At 42.0% G+C, this 17,360-nt stretch overlaps 1 long non-coding RNA gene across 1 annotated transcript in view; it reads left to right on the plus strand.

Moving 5' to 3' along the window:
* Window positions 1-950: 950 nt before the first annotated feature.
* The window catches only part of LOC141964778 (uncharacterized), a 33,705-nt gene continuing 17,295 nt past the window's right edge, over window positions 951-17,360 (plus strand). The window contains exons 1-4 of the long non-coding RNA XR_012634381.1: window positions 951-4,677; window positions 6,256-6,339; window positions 6,545-6,709; window positions 15,361-15,445. This is a non-coding gene — a long non-coding RNA (uncharacterized LOC141964778). The remainder of the gene's footprint in view (window positions 4,678-6,255; window positions 6,340-6,544; window positions 6,710-15,360; window positions 15,446-17,360) is intronic.

The following is a 17,360-nucleotide window of genomic DNA, read 5'->3' on the forward strand; positions in this document are numbered from 1 at the left end:
TTTAAAAAAATCTACTTCTCTTCAAACTAATCTAAGACCACTGATCTTAATTTTGATGCGACAAAAGCTTTCAGCATTAGGATCTCGGTGTAGGAGTCTGGTTACCCATCACTTTGCCTACAAGATGAGATGTCTCTTGCTTCTTACCTCCCATCCATGTGTTTGGAAGTCTTCATGATCCTGTGACAATACAAGAATGCAGCAGGATGGTGAACAAAGATAAAGATATAAGAGGAAAGGTTAAGAATGTGTGGGCAAGGACCTCTTAGATTGCTCATTCCTCCTCCTGCTTAAGTGGAACATTATGGGAGACTTCCATGCTCCCAGGCTGCCCCAGGCTCCTCTTTAAAAATCTTAAAGGAATGTTTCCGTCTGCTCATATTAGGGCAATCTCTCAGACCTGAGATACATTCCCAGATATTTGCAGGGGAATCTGGTAATTAATGAGAGTCGTGAATAGCTTAAAGATAAAGTCTAATAAGAAGGCAGATAAAAAAAGTAAATTCAGAAGTTGTGCAGAGTGGGGCTTGTAAAGCATATAATGAATTGCTGGTACCTTCTTAGGAAGCAAGCAGCCTGGTTCACACTGTCCTTATCATAGTCCATGCAAAACCAATTGATTATCATGCAGTTCCCTGATATGACTATGGATATTTCTAGGGGGGAAAAAAGCAGAGAAAATCAGTAGTTTTTCACTTTGCCCTAAAATGTATAATGAAAGCATTGAAGATAAACAGTTACAGAGGTTCTAAAAAAACCCTGATTCTGCTGAAATAACATAACCATACCTGACCATTCCATCCTGATCTAAGGCAGCAGACATAGCTATTGAAATGTATGTGTCTCTCCACTGTCATCCTGCCAGAGCTACAGCTGAGACCTCAGGAGAGAAATGAGCTCAATGCAGTACCTCACGTTTGTTGTCTTCTCCTTGTCAAGAATCACTACTGCAGCCTTTCAGCCCCTTGAGACATTTGCTTCTCAATAGCCGATGAACCCCGACAAAGCATTAGGACAGGTCCCTACAATGAGGTGCTTCATCCTCGAACAATCACAGGGCTGGCCTTCATTCATCTGCCCAGCCAAGACTGTCCGGTAACATGATGTAGTAAAGTTGTTTGATTTCATGAGAGAAGATTGTGGCATGATTAGCAGAATACTTGTAATCTGATACAGAAAGCATAACACTGCACAAAGCTATAATGGGTCTGAACCCAGCCTTTAAGCAACCCAAATCTAGCTGTGCTCGGACGGAAGGCTCCTTGGCAAACCCTGCTTTTCAGGACTTTCCCTGCCCTCCTTCAAAAGCCAAAACCATGCCCAGAGAACAACTCCCAGGTATCATTATTTCTCAAGATGATACAGTCTAGAAAATCAGCAAAGAGCAAAGCCAGCCTGAGACACTTTACAAGTCTGAGGAATGTAAGCATATATCAGTGCCCTGGGTGACCAGCCTTGGGATGGTGTGCCTGGGAAAGGGGAAGTACTGGTTTTAGCTGTGAAGTGTATTATAAGGGACAAGGTAACTCAGGAAAGGAAAAGGTGTAAAATGGTAGGGATGCTCTTAACAAAGCATATGAGACAACTCATTTTCATTTGAGCAAGACCCTGCACAGGGGTTGCCTTCCTCCATTTTCCCCTTGATGTCTCTCTTCCTGTTACTTTGTCACTTCATCACTGTAAGGAATGTGCTGAGGTGCAAGATTATGCTCTGTCTACCCACGGTGCAAGCAGCTGTTAGCTAAGAAATGAGATGCTCACAGAGGCATTTTAAAATACGGTGTGATTTTGATGAACATTAAGTTTCTTTTAGAGGACAGCATGCTTCCATACAGAGAGACACCAGATCTCTTCCTTGTGAATAGACAGCAAAGTATCAATCCTTCCTTTAAAAAAAAAAAGGTTTTTCTGAGACAAATGAACACGAGTTCCTCCCCCTCTTTCATTTTACTGAAAGAGACTGACTAGGAAACTAATTAAGTGGTTGGTTAACTTTATGCGTGTAAGTAGCTTCATTTAATTTTAAGTCAAGTTACTGCAGCTTCCTACTGAAAGCATCAGCAGAAAGACGGGCAACTAAATCTCCATAAAAATGCTGTTAATCTTGAGAAGACCTTGAATGGCTCCTGCATTCCCTAACAGAGCTTTTCATGATATTTTCTTTCACAGCCTCATTCCTATGAGGTGCACTTTTGCTTGTGCACCAGTAAAAATACAATATATTCAGGAAGAACCATGAACCTTCCTTGAAATAATAATCTGTAACTCCCATTGAATAGAAATAGAAGTAGGGTGCACATTATGAACCTGACATTGGCTCAGCAGTGCAGCAGGTATACAGGACAGTGCCAGCTGGTAACTCAAATGAGACGTCTGCCAGGTTTATTCAATATGTGCTACATAAATTTTAGAAAAACTGATTCATTATGTGAGATTTCTGTAGGACTACAGTAAAGTTGTATGGTATTTTTCATTTTTCATTATTACATGTCCGTGATGTGGCTTTTTGCACAGGAAGACACATATTTATATATATTCATCATAAAAGAAAAAGAGTATCTTTACGTATTTAGGATTGGGTTCATATGAGAGACAACAGGTAAATCTATAGGATATTTTGGGTGTGAGCTTGCATCACTGCTTGAGTCCAAAGTCCCCTTGTACCACAGTGTTTACACTCAAACCTACACTCAAATCTACACTCAACCACGGCTTTTGGTAAACTTTGGGGAGTGCAGAGGGTGAGCCTTTGAGTGCATTCTGTTGACTGACATGTTTAAAGCTGAGACCTCCTCCCAGTGTGGATGGGCCAGGCTGAGCGCTTGGGTGAGTGTGATGGGTTACGCCTGCCCTCACAGCATTTCCACATAGCCCAGGCTGAGCCCAAGGTTTTGGGTCTTTTGGGAGGGGCACAACAGTGGATTGAGGAGAAAAGGAGCTCCTTAGACTCAGCCTGCCTTGTGACTGTGCAGGCAGCCATAGCCTGCTGGGCCTATGAGCTAGGCAGCTTGTGGGTAAGCAAGTGGTGGAGGCCATGACAGGTTTTAGCATTTTCAAACCAAATGCAAACCACGTTAGATTTACATGCTCTTTTTCATGTTCTGTCTCGCACAAATCAAACCCTCCAAGGACAGATCCCCTGAAAGTTTTGCCTCCCTCTTGCACTTCGCCCACCTCGTAGGACTTGTCACGCCAAGACACACATTCCTCACTTGCAGCGGTGTGGGTGGCTGCTACTGTAGAGCCAGGGACAGGTGGGGAGACTGTGGAGCCACAGGTGTAGATATGAAGGCTGTGTAATCACCAAAGTAGCAACATTAGCAGAAAGCAGACGGTGAGCCAGAAGCAGCAACAATGCAGAAATATGTTCAGAAAGAGCAAAAGCAAAGGGTAAGGCAGAAGAAGGTGGGGCATCAGCTGAAACAGTGAAGGCGGTAGCAGTCATCTGTCTTTGTGTGCTCTGTCAGACCAGCCACTGGACACACTTTTACCTGCCTATACCAGTCACCATGAACGTGTGACACCTTGCTCCTGCCACGGATAGCGTTACTGATTTATCGAGCTTTCAGGAGTATTTAGAATGGAGAAAGAGCACTCATCTCTTATTCCCACAGACCCCCTCCAATATCAGCTGTCACTGGCAATGGGCATGCTGTTAGTCACTTGTTTGCCTGCTGCTTGGGTTTAATAGAGGCTTTCTGGCTTTAAAAATCCTCCAGCTATTGGTTTGATAACAGTGTAGAGATGGGGTTCAAATGCAGTGCATGAAATGTCACCTACCCATTTGTTTTTTGAACTCTGTGGTGTGCCATAATGTGGGGTGGCTTTATGTATGGCTAGATCATTACCTGCGTACCCTTCACTATTCCTGAACACTGTATATACCTCTGTGTTTTTAATTTCTCATATTTCCTTGAGTATACTTCCTATTTTTGGTGTGATTGCATCTGTATCTGTTTGTGGACTAGACTGAAGAAATCAGCCAGCCTTCTCCTCCCTATTCCGTCTGTGTCATGCATTTATTACAGTCAACTGACATGAGGTGCAGCAGCTGAGCAATTGGGGAGTTGTTTATCCCCCAAGAAAGCACTTTACTGTCAGGCTCAGTTTTTGTTCTACCAGGAGACTTATGCTCACATACTTTTATTCTAGAAGTTGCAAGATCTAAGGCTGTCAAGTGTCAAACAGCATTTTATCCAGGAGCCAAGTTTAAGGTATAAAAGTTCACCATGAGTTTGCCTGGGCTTTTCAGATAATCCAACAGGCAAGAACAGAACTGTATAGGACAATGGCCAGAGAAAGAGAGGATCTCTGCCATGTCATTACAGGTATTATATTATTTATGACTAGTTTAGAAAAACAGACTGGGTCATACCCAGTTCGTACCAGACCATTGAGTGTCGACTTCAAGGAGCAGTGCTGGTGATGATAGACTTGGTAGCAACCTTTATTCCAGTCTTATGTCTGTACTGGGAGGAACTGGTGCTGCTCAGATAATGCTGGCAATCAAGATAGTGATCATTTGCACTTTTTAAAATACGAGGTGGCACATTTTGCAAGGGTATTCTAAGTCTACATTGCTCAAAGCCTCATTCAACCTGGCCTTGAACAATTCCAAGGAGAGGGGAGCCACCACTTCTCTGGGCAACCTGTTCCAGTGCCTCACCAACCTTACAGGTAAGAACTTGTTCCCTACATCTAATCTAATTCTACCCTCGTTCGGTTTAAAACTGTTAGCCTTTGTCCTGTGATGACACTCCCTGATAAAAAGTCCCTCCCCATCTTACCTGTAGCCCCTTTAAACACTGGAAGGCTGCTATAAGGTCTCCCCGGAACCTTCTATACTCCAGGCTGAACAACCCCAACTCTCTCAGCCTTTCATCATAGGAGAGGTGTTTCATCCCTTTGATAATTTTTGTGGCCCTTCTCTGGACATGCTCAAGCAGGTCCATGTCCTTATTTTGGGGGCCCCAGAGCTGGACACAGCACTGCAGGTGGGGTCATATGAGAGCTGAGTAGAGGGGAAGAATTCCCTCCTTTGACCTGCTGGCCACACTGCTCTTGATGCAGCCCAGGACGCGGGTGGCTTTCTGGGCTGCGAGTACACATTGCTGGCTCACAGTCAGTTTTCCATCCAGTAATATTCCCAAATTCTTCTCTGCAGGGCTGCTCTCAATCTGCTCCTTGCCCAGTCTGTATTTGTGCTTGGGATTGCCCCGACCCGTGTGCAGGACCTTGCACTTAGTCTTGTTGAACTTCATGAATGACCCACTGTGTTAATGGAGAGGTGGCGCTGGGCAGGTGAAGCTGCCGTTGTGTGGCTGAGCACTGGAGCTGTGGGGTGGTGGAGAGAGGTGTTGAGTGGAGAGGGGATGTCAGACCCAGGTCTGCTTTACAGGATGGAAGAAGGTGTGAGCTGAGCCCTTCGTTAGTTTCTGGGTTAATTTCTGCCTCTTCCAAGGTTTGGATTTGGTTTTGGATCCAAGGTGGATTTGTGCCTAGAAATGCAGAATTGTTTTTCTTAGATACATTTTTGACATTTAAAATCCCTTTAAAGAACTCAAAATGTGTGGTGAGGTGATTTATGGGGTAGATGTGCAAATGAATGAAACCCATGAAGATACAATGCACCACAGCTGTATTACTGCCCTTAAATTATATTCATATGATGGTGCATGCACATGGTGGGGAGAAAAAAAGGAGATGCTGAACTTTGAAGAAACAGTTATATGGAACTGCAATTTCTTGCTATTTTAAGCATACTTTATCCCCAGTATTTGCTGGCACAGAAATCTCAGTAAACATAACTGCTCGTTCAGCATATCGTAATTGTTTTCAGCATATGTAGCTGTATGGCACTGATATTAATTGCATGTCATTGTTCCTGAATTAAAATATTCCTATTTACTAACCTCCTTCCTCATTATAGTCCCAAGCCACGGGGGAGTTTGAAGCTCATCTATTTGTCAAATACATTTTGCGAGTTAATTCTTCTGTCACCATTCTTGGGTCTTTGTATCCACTGGTAACAGCCCAGGAATTGCCATTTTACTCAAAATGGATCATCTAACCTGACTGCTGTCAAAGATTATGCAAATAAATAAACAAATAACTTGAGACATTATGTGTCTGTGCTGGGAATACCAAGTCTGATGTCACTGTTATGTTAATAAACTAACCAACATTAATGATTTATAATCATTATAGATGCTTGTTATGAAATAGGTTGTTTTGTTTTCTTTTGTTTCTCTTTAGTTAACAGCTGCTGAAATACTGAACAGCCTAACTGTTTCCAAGCTGACAACTACTTAGGATGGAGAACAATTTATTTTCTTAAAGGTAGGCAAGAGTTATTTTTCCTGGAAATTATGTAAGACTTTTTAATGTGTCGCCCATACTGAATTGGGATGAAAGGTCAAAACTTATTAGAATTTTAGAAAAGCAGAAATCTACATGAAAAGACTCATTTTGAGTTTAATTTTTATAGGCCTTGACTTGTCAAGTGCCTAAGTGTATGTTTAATTTTCTATATCTTTAATTTCAGCCACTTACTTAGGGTTTTATTGAGGCAAAAATTAATAAGATTTCTGGGAGTCTGGTCTTGGAGTGTCTGGGGAATGAACTTGAAAAACAGAGAAAAACAACATGCTTTCCAAGATTGCAGTGAAACTGTGAAGTTCTGCCGCTATCTTCTTCTCTACACTAAGCAGTAAGTGATGGTAAGAACCCATTCTTTGCAAAGCAGTGGCCCTGTAGAAATTAAACTATGCTTTAAATGACACATAAAAGGTTAATTCCAGACTGATTATTTGGAGTGGGTGGTTGCAACAGCTGGAAATGGTTTTATTGTTCAGTCCTATCTCAATCTGGTGCTGTCCACAGTCACTTATCTTCTGGATAAAGAGAGGAATCAAATTTATTTACTATTGTGTTTAATGTTTTCCTTTCTGGAACCTCTACAGGTCCTTTTCCGTAGCCTCAGGGTTCCCTTTCTCTGCCTGCTAAATAACAGCTGGGTAATGGAGCAACCAACTTGGCTGAAGATTTTTCAATGCTTTCAAATTATCTCTGTCAATGTCAACTGGGATTTTATTCCCATAATCCCATGGCTGTGCTTGGCAGCCTGTAAATCACAGATGTACGTCAGCGGGAAGAAGTGGATTCCTTCTGTCTTAATCTGCAGCCTCTTAGTTTTATGACTCCTTTGTATCATCAGTCTTTATTTCCATCACAAGGAAAAAAATGTCTTCCCCCAGTGTTTGCATCCAGATGAATGTGTTTTATCCTTGGCAAGAAGGAAAGCGATTTACAAGGGTTCTGGGCACTCAGGACACAGGAGCACTGGTACTTTTGAAACATTCCTTGTATATGATGGATGAGGCGTATTATCTAAATGCTAATAAATACTGAGCCACAAATTGGCTCAATTTTTCTTCATTCCTTTGCTGCCTGTGGTTGTTGAATGACACTAAATCTAGCCTCAGACACATTACAGTACTAATTAGTTCCGTTTTCTTTCTTAGTTCTTTCTTCTTGGTAGGCCAATATGGATGTGCTGCCTCTGAGCATATTTATGTTACAGCCCCATTGGCTTGCCTCCACCAAGAGCCCGTAGTGCAGTTTGGTGTGAGATGGATGAGATACAAAGCTGATGTAAATCTCATCTGGCACAGGACTCAAACATAATTTAAAACGGTCAGTAGATTTGTATTCCTTACTAAACTGCAGGACTTCACCATAGGGATGATGTCCTTTGAATGTACACTTGATCACATACACATGATACAATCATGATCAGATGAATACTTGCTACAGCATCTGTGAAAACTGAAGAGCAAATCAGTTGTTCTTTTTAGCATTCTAGATTTTAGATTCTTATAAATAGATGAATATTGACTTCTTCAATTTACATTTTGAGCCAAAATTTCAAAAGCAAGTGCGTGACTTCCGCTTAAACAATTCTAAATATACTCTGCTGCTGGCAGTCCCTGAGTAAAACGACTGCTGGCAGTGTGATGCCTGGACCTGCAGAACCCCTTATGTCGAGAGTTATAGCAGTTTGCATGTGGCTATGTTGGAAGTGCTGGTGATGCTCACAAGCATGCCTACACACTATTTGCAAATATATCAGAGCTGCTTTTTGAAAATCTGTCCTCACACTCTTTATGAGGTAGAGTTCATTTGCAATTCTTTGTATTTAAGACATTCTCAGTAATAGCACCTGTTGTTTCTTGGCCAGAAAACAAATAAACAAGCCACTTTGCACTGATGCTACACATGCAACCTGCAAGTCCTACATGTTATTACAAATCAAATTTAAAAAAAAAAAAATTAAATTTCTGGCTCATAGGCAGCCTCTAGGAAGGCTCTCTGGCACCTTATATGAGCTCTTGGGACCAATGCTGACTTTGTAGCAGCTGAAAACTTTGAATAACTCAGCACTTCAATACTCAGAAATAATATGTCCTTTCTTAAAGACCTGGTTATTGAAGATTCAGAGTCTTTTCATTCTATTATGAGATCACGAACAATTTTCTATCTCAGATAATTCAGATGTTTGCCAGGTACTTATGGAAGAATCTTTGCAATTTAGTGCAGTGGGAATGGCATGTCTAAAGCAAAGGCAAAATGAACAAATACATATTTAAGATACCTACCATTATCATATGTTTATTCTGTGAAATACAGCAGCATATTTTTCCATCAATTGGTTTTTGGTCTTCTACCACAAGACTCCAGAAACTGAATATACTGAATTTAGAAAACAGAGATTATGGGTGACTTCACGACAGTCTATGCACAGGGAACAAAACCTGTTTTGCTCTTCAGCGTGGCAGACAAATGCATAACATAATTTGGGTTGAAGCAAGACTGGAGGTAGGGTCCCCATTTTTAATTATGCCAGTGCTGAATTGCAGGAAACCCTGTCCAAGCATTGCAGTTATTTTTTATAACCAGAGTTTTTGGTTGGGCTCACCTTCTAGACTCTATTTTGTAGCTCAAACAAGAGGTAGTGTCAAGGATATAGTTTATGCTCTTTGTTATAGCTTGGATGAAATGATTCAAATGGTTCTCTCTCATCATGAAAACGAAGGATGTGATTCTTATAAGTAGTAACAGGCTGTTGTGTGCCATCCTTGCTAGAGACTTCTCCCAGGCTTCCTTAGGAAGTTGGATTATGGCCTGAGGTATACACAAGGTGTGTCAAGAAATCTAGTTATAAGATCACTGCATTTGTGGCTGCCATGTAGTACAAGTGAGGTATATCAGGTGGGTGTAAAGACAGATCTATTGGGACATTCCCATCAGCAACTTGTGTAGAAGAGGCTGACTGTTGTAGGCATTTATCCTGGGAAGTGGATGATGGACACTCTGTAAGTAAAACATAAATTACTGGAGGTGGGACAGGTCAGTGTCTCCTACCAACTCCTATGGTCCTTGTCTGAAATGTTTTTTAACTTGTCTTTCTCTAGCTTACAAAATGGATAAGGGAAGACACATTTCACATTCTTCACAATTTAGACATTTAAATAGCTCAGGAGAGTTTGACAGTACTGAACTAATCATATGACCTGGCTCTGGTCCCTAGCAAAACTGTCCCCAACTCCAGATGCCATCTTGCATGGCATGCATTTACTACTGATATTTCTGTGTTATTACTGTCATCTGTGTTTATTAGTTTAGAGCCAAGTCTGGTCTCACCTGATGTTGTTGGTATCAGTAGGATCAAGTTCAAGTCTTGAGTGTCTGGCTTTGAGTTTTTTTGCCTTGTTCATCTTTTCTAGAGAAGGCTGATAAAAAGCAATTCAAAGGTGCCCAGTGGGCGCAGAGATACAATATGCCAGCACTGTCTGTAAGCAGTGATGAGATGACCTCAGCAATCCTGAGGTTTGAGTATAGTCATCCAAATACATAGACGAGACAATCTTGTTAAATAATTGAAGTGGTATTAAGTTCAGGCCTCTCACATTTAGTGCTTTTCAACTCTCCTGCCACTTATTTCATTGCTCTTTGCAGAGAAATTACACTTTTCTAGTTTTAGCATTTGTTCTGCTCTGTGCCACTGGCTCCCAGCAGCTTCTGCAGACCTCCCGACCTCCCTGTTGCAGCCGGTAATATCATGACTTGTTTCCATGGAGACCAGAGTAAAGTGATAAATAAATGTGGCTGGGAATAGCAAGCTTTCACCTTCTGTCACCAGGATAAAAACAGAGGGGGAATCATGGCCTGATTGTGTAGTTACACAAAGAGGAGGGGAGAGCCCCCAGTGCCCTCCTCTTCTCCATGTCACCCAGCGCCATGGCGATGTGAGCAGTGCTGGTGCTGCCGGTGTTGTGCGGCCTTGGCATCTCTGAGTGGATGGATGAGCAAGCCCCAACCCACGTGTTGTTCTTCACCACAGTTACCTATTGAGAAACCAGCATCTTCCAGCCTTGCTGTAGTGCCTTGACGTGGTAGAGACAACATTTATTTTGGGGTATGCTTCGTTTCACTGACTGATGCTCAAGAGTGTGAGTTGGGCAATGTATGTTTAGATTACACAAGCGAAAATATCCATGCTGCTTTCCTTTGACCCAGCTGATGGAATTGTGGCCTGGGAGCCTGAAAAACTCAGATTTGGACCCCAGTCATCTTGCTGAGCTGCTGTGTGGTCTTGGAGGATCATTACTCATTCCTTTACTTATGAGGTTATAGCACTTCTGGAGCAGGGAATTTCTTTCTGAGGATAGTTTATATGCTGGCTGTCCCAGGGACAGCTTTGTCATGGTTAACGTTTCTAGATGAACTGTAATAATAAAAAATAAAGTTCAGGAATGCTCCTCGGGGCCAGTACTATGTTTCATTCTCCCACATACATCTGGTTACAGGTCCTGCAGGGATTACCAGAAACTGCTAATGAACACGGGTCTTCTGAAACTGCCCTGACGAGGAAAATGGAAAACTGGTCTCAGGCTACTATTTTTTTTTTTTTTTTCTGCTTAGAGAGAAGTTGTTCTCAGAATACTGGAGGATTCAATATAACCTTACTCTGCAATGGATATTTTCTCACTCAGCAGAGTGTGTGGACTGAATGCTATTGTTTGAAGTTGTGGTAGATTCAGTCCAAAAATTCTAACCCCAGATCCTCCTCACCACTGGTGAAATGAAAAGCCGAACCTAGGTTTGAGTGCTGGGGTGGTTCAGCTTTAAAATAAATTAAATAAAATCCAGAACTTCCAAATTGGGAGTGGAAGCTTTAAACTGTAACCTGTTCATGCTTACTTTACCGCCAGCTCCTTTCTGTCTTGTCACATTTATTAATTACTGCAAATATCATGTTTGTCTGTAAGCAGGCAGTCTTTTCTAGGCCTTGTTATTACTCATTACTTGAATCACTCTCTCTTTATCTTGTTTGATTCTGCTGGGACACCCAGGCAATTTTCCAAGGCTCTGAGCACAGGATTGTGTAGAAATCATTGCCTGGCATTGATGCTTCAGCTGAAGATGCTCTCTCTTGTGATTTACCAATAAACCAGCAAGACACTTTACTGCTAGCAGCCCTATACTGCTGAAAATTGTTTTTCAGGTGAGATGGTAAATTATGGTCTTTCACTTTCTGTAGACATAGCTGTTTGATAGATCTAGTTTTGGTGTCTTATGTAGTCAAACTGAAAGTCTCCTGTGCTTTCCCTCCGTCATGTTAAGAAAGCCAGTTGTTTTGTGTTCTGTGTTTCACAGAAGTGGCTGCATTTCATTAGAATTTGTATATGCAGTGTAGATAGGAGAAAGAAGACTGGCATAGCCAGGAAATACCTCCTTTCTTCTCTTCTTGTTCTAAAGGCAACCAGAACATGTGTGCCATTGATGTGCTGAGTGTTGTGATACACTCATGTCTAGACATTGTGAAGTATTGCAATGATTTATGTACATGCTTGGTTTTGTATACACCAGTCTAGTTCTTCTGAGATCTATGTTGCCTGTGGAATACAAGCCTTATGGCTGAAGGGACACTGAAGGGAACCTTCCTTCCGTAAGACTCTGGCCCTCTGAAGTCTGTCCTGTGGTGCTGCCTTATGTATTATGGGTACCCCATTTTTGGCTGGCTGAACAGTTCTGTGTTAGCAGTTTGCTGAGAGTGAATACTTTTCTCTTTCCTACGCGCTCTGGTTCCTTCCTTTATCATTTGCTAGCTTTATCTTTAGGATTCCTCTTAATTGTAAGTTCTGAAATGGGCTTCTGATTAACCATCACCTAGAAAAGCCATTTAAAAAATTGCCAGAATTGTCGTTGAACTCTTGTCTGTCCTTTTTCTGCTCTGATGGGACCGAATGCCTAATTATAAAGAAGTAAGGAAAATCAAAGGAACTGTTCAGTCCCTTGTAGAATCCTCTTTGACAGTCCGATTATCCTCAAGAAGAAAGGACCATCCTGGTGCAGTCCCAGAGGAGAAGGATTAACAACCCTGGAAGCAGTGAAAGAAGATTCACGCTGATGTGAAGAAGACAGATACGTGTGTAGTTCAAGTTCATCTTGGCAGAGTCATGCTGAAAATGCCAATCTGACAATTCTAATGCCGACAGGAAAAGAAATGTATGAGGGGGCTGGGTAGGTGATGGCTCGTTCCAGCTCAGCGTGAGCTACGGCAGGGAGGCTGCACTCCCAAATAGCCCCCCACACGCCTAGGGTGGCTCCTTCTGTGAGCACATATCAAGGTGACAAAGGACACCAACCTAGAGATGATCATTCATCTTGGGCTGTTGCTGCTTGGTGGTGAGAAAGATGTGGGATGAGATGTTTTTGCCTCAAGCAACAAGGTGTATCTACAGGGAAGACAAAGATGTAGCTATACCTGAATTTGCTTTAAACTTGCTAGCACGGGTAGTGATGGTAGGGCAGCTGCAGCAGCACAGAGCTGAGCGCAGGCTGCACAATTCACTTAAGAAGGGAGGTGGATACAGCAGGAGAAAGCTAGTGCTGGAAAATGCTTTCGTCTCAGTTGTTCATTGAATTGGTCTTTAAACATCCGTCTCTCATGAATTCCATCATAGTTTTGATCTTTGTGGTCACAAAAGCAGTGCAAACGTTCGTCCTTCTTCACTCTTCTCCAATCACACGCATCAGAGCGGTGTCTCAGACTTACCACCATGCAGGGCTCTTGTATGCGATTGCCTGGTGCCAGTATATCACATTATTATACTATTAATAGAGTTTTTAGTGCTGTAACATTTGGATGTAACCTCTATGGAAATTCCTCCAAGGCTTAATGTCTATCAGTCCAGAATCCCTAGCAGGTTTTCAGGAGGGATTATGGCCTATGGGAAAGTGTCAGTATTACAAACAGCTGAGTAAAGGAAAGCATCGCACTTCTTTCTGTCCAGTTCAAAACAAGATTATGCATAATTTCTTCTGCTTTCTACATTGGGAATAAGGACTCCAGTAGTCTTTGCCGTGAAGTAAAGGAGGATAAAACCACATTAGAAATTCTCTGTGGTTTTGGTACACTGCCAGCATGTTCTACGAGACACCCAGGTGAAACAGGGGAAATGGTGCTTTTTAACACTGGATCTTGGTCTGCACTGAATGAAGCAAATAAAAGACACGTCTGGAACATATTCTTCCTGTTGGAAATTAAAGGAAGGTGAGCTGCAAAGAGTGAAACAAGGAGAGTCTTGCAAAGGAAAGAAGGCTGTAGGAGCGCTTTCCTGGAGCAAATGTGTGAGTGAAACACACCCACCACTCCCTCTGCCTCCTGGAGAAAGACTGGGGTACAGGCCCCACAGCACAGCTGCCTTGTCCATCACCTGAAGGAGTAACTGTGAAACCAGGACATGCCCGAGTGTGCAGAGGAGCAAAGCAGTGGAGAAGAGAAAATGAACCTCATCGAGCTCAGGCCCTGGGTAGTGAACAGGGTAGTGAACAGTGTTGTATGGTTTTTACCACGTAGCTTAGACCTTGCCCAGCTGCTCAGTGGATGCTATTGCAAGGCTAATAGTAAAGAGTTAAGCTGGGAGTGTACAATGAATTTCCTTCTGGAGAAGAAATGCTGCTGGTTATTAGGATTTTTGTATTTTTTTATAACTGGCACACCCTAACCATCTTCCAGAGTGGAAGGGGATTAAAATTGGAGCAAAAGGTGGGATAGCTTTGTTATGTTTTAATTCCAACTAGGCAATTCCACACAGGAGTGTTGGATACCTGCTGGATGCAGCAGAGCTGGAAAGCCAGGTGCTTTATCAATTTTTGTAGTCACGGTAAAAGAGAGGGAGGCTTGTATGAAGGTTTCAGTAGTTTTTAATTGGTGGCTTCAATCTGGGTCATATCTTCTGCAGAAAGTGTCCATCAAGGCATTTAGGAGCAAAAACATTTTGACTGAATAAAATGAGGCAAACGTCTGCTGGTTGTAAAGCACTGAAAACACATTATGTGTATATGTGTTTGGGGGAAGCTTTGTCACTCTTAGTATGTTTGAAATCACAGTTAGTCTCATGGAAATGTGGTTTGCATCAGGGAGAAAGAAAAAATATCCAAAAGAAGGAGACTTGTAAGAGGCAGTAGGCCAGGCTCTAATATCTGTTGCACTGTCTAAATTTCATCAGTGGCAATTACTGTTCATTTGTGAAACAGCAGGCACACCTCACTCCAGAGGTGCTGGGTTCTGGCAAGTGGACATGCAAGATAATGGGATTTTGTCTCTGAAAATAACATCATGCCTTGATTTTGAAATTTAAGACAGGATTTTAGTAGTTGAGTAAAACCAGGAGGATTTTTTGGTGGTTGTTCTTATTAACAGTAGCCCCTTTTCAGTGTAACTTTCTGAAGCTGGAAAATGCTTCTTTCTCCTCCCTTTTTGTTTTGCCATGAGCACATAAACATCCGTAAAGTCACCCTCTCTCTCCTCTGCACAAGCATACCATGAGCTTGAAGGGTTGCCAAGGAAGCCAAAAATTCCTTGCAGATATTATCGTAATCTCTTCAGTTTCGTTATTCTTAACACAACCTGCTTTTACGGGTTTTGCATCTTACTCTAAGCTGGTTTTCTTGCCCTATCATGGACTGTTACATTTTTTCTTCTGCTTTACACAAGTTACATGCATTTACTTTTGCAAAGCTGACTTTCCAGTCTAGCTCAGTCAAAGAATTTATCAGTGCAGCTACCTGATGTTTCACAGATCATGGATATTGTGGGGAAATCTATGGAAACACGGCACCTCTGCTAGGCAAGCTCTGCCTCAAAAGACAGTATGAAGCACAATAAATATGATTCATTCTCCTGTTTCCCAAAAGATTGTCTTCATTAAGATCTTTGTTAAGTACTGATCTTTGCTAATCTCTCGTGTGGCTACTTAATGCAGGTTTGTCTGTATCGATTTTCTTCCACAGATCACTTCAGCTCTTGCACACTTTGAACTCATCTTGCATCCTTGACATGGTTTGTTGCCTCTGGATATATTGCAACAGCAGGCTGGTGAGTTTCTGAAGCCAATTTTTTTGCATTTGAACTTCCTAGGTCTCCTCTTATGTGACTGACAGGCAAAGGCAGCTTCTAGCTGAGGTAGTTTGTAAACTTCTTGCTCATTTCTTCCCAGGTGTCATAATAAAGCATCTGTGACCAGATAATTTCTGGGATCTGCAGCTGGATGGGCTTTTAGATGACAGCCCAAAAAAAATCTATTCATATAGAAAGGGAATTTGAATTGTCTGCCATGGGTCAGCTCCATTCTCCGGTATTAATCTAAAATTAAGCTCGTATGGAACTGAGCAGAATTCATTCCTCAGTTTCTGTGGCAAGTTTTGCTGATACATTCAGATGAATTAATTTTTAATGCCATCAACAGAGCTGCAGGAAATCATGCTAATCTCCTCAACTGTCTAATACTTAATATGGGATATTTTGGCTTTGATTCAAGGTTACTTGTTATTGCAATAGAGGGTCTCGTGTAGAGGAGAGCAAAACTGTGCAGCAACTAGTATTTGCTAATCTTGGTAATATGGGAGGGAGCTGTGTCAGGACAGAGGGTGCTTGTGGGTGGAGGAGTCATCACTGGGGGAAGGCAGCCTGTTCCTGCCCCGGGTCTGTCTGCACCAGAGACTGGAGGAGTGGTAGGATGCCTCCAAGTCTCCATCACTCTGCAGAAAACTTGTAGTCACGGGATTTACATTCAATTCTGTTGCCTCAGTGCCAAAGTGATGTCAGAGAGATAAGAAAAATGGTTAAGGAATTTGAAGAATTGACTTGGAGAGGTGGTTAAAATTGCTCAGCATGCATCATTTGCCTTAAGGGCAAGCTAGGAGGATATAGCAAGGAAGTAAAGAATTGAGAGGATATAAAGACAAAAGAGAGACAGTTGTTTGTGCGAGTGGTGGAGAACCCACTATGGTCAGTGAATAAAGAGCAGGAAAGCAGACAAACTATGTTCTATTCCCGGCACTGAAATGGATTTCTATAATGATCTCGAACAAGTTACTTAATTTATGTGGCTGTCCATTTTCTTGCACAGTGCCGGAAACTTGATCTCTTGTTGCTGCTGAACAGTTTCTGGGTGGAGTCCTGAAGCCACATTGTTCTCAGAGAACATACACTCAGGTGGTTTCTGCTGTGTTGTCTCCTTCAATTCTAATACCAGAATTTAATTAAGAGTCTTTTCTCTGTAGGTTAAATATGACCCTCTCTGCTGAAAAAATAGTTGTGGTGATAATACGTCTGTGAGATGCTTTGAGTTCTGTGGATGAAAAAGTATATATGCTAGCATCATGTTCTAAAATTACTGGAATGTTTAAAGTTACGGTCTGAGATTGTGTCATACACAGCAAACACAAGATATTACAGTAAACTGTGTGTCTAGATATACTGCTGCTAAATATAAGACTACAGCTCTTGTTGCTATTGCATAGCCAGGGGTTATAGTAAGGAGTAGTAAGTAGGTCAATGTAATATTGAAAGTTAAACACAAGGTGAAAATGCAGACTCATGAGATTCATTCAGTGGGGATCATCTCCCTGTCAAGGTGCTGATGCTGGAAAGCAATGGTTAGTGCACTTGAGATTACAATGGTAGAGAATAATCTTGTGACCTGCAATGGCATACTAAATGAAATAGGAAACCTTTCCTGTTCATTTGCTAAGACTCTTGGTGAGGCTGGAAGAAGGACAGCAAATGCACATTTGTTTCCCCTTCCTCTCAGACTTGTGTTTTACTGCACAATGTACACGGTTGTTGAACTCTGCCTAGCTGGCATCCTCCTGCTTTTGAGAAATAAGCCGTTCGAGAACAAGACAGGGAAGGAGCGCAGGTGTATGTACACTGTACAAGCCATTATAGTAATCAATGAGCATTCAAAAAAAAGTCTCAAGAATATCCCAGAGCACCGCTAAGGTTAACT

The sequence above is a fragment of the Athene noctua genome, chromosome 11, assembly GCF_965140245.1.
Source record: "Athene noctua chromosome 11, bAthNoc1.hap1.1, whole genome shotgun sequence".
In the NCBI taxonomy this organism is placed as follows: Eukaryota; Metazoa; Chordata; class Aves; order Strigiformes; family Strigidae; genus Athene; species Athene noctua.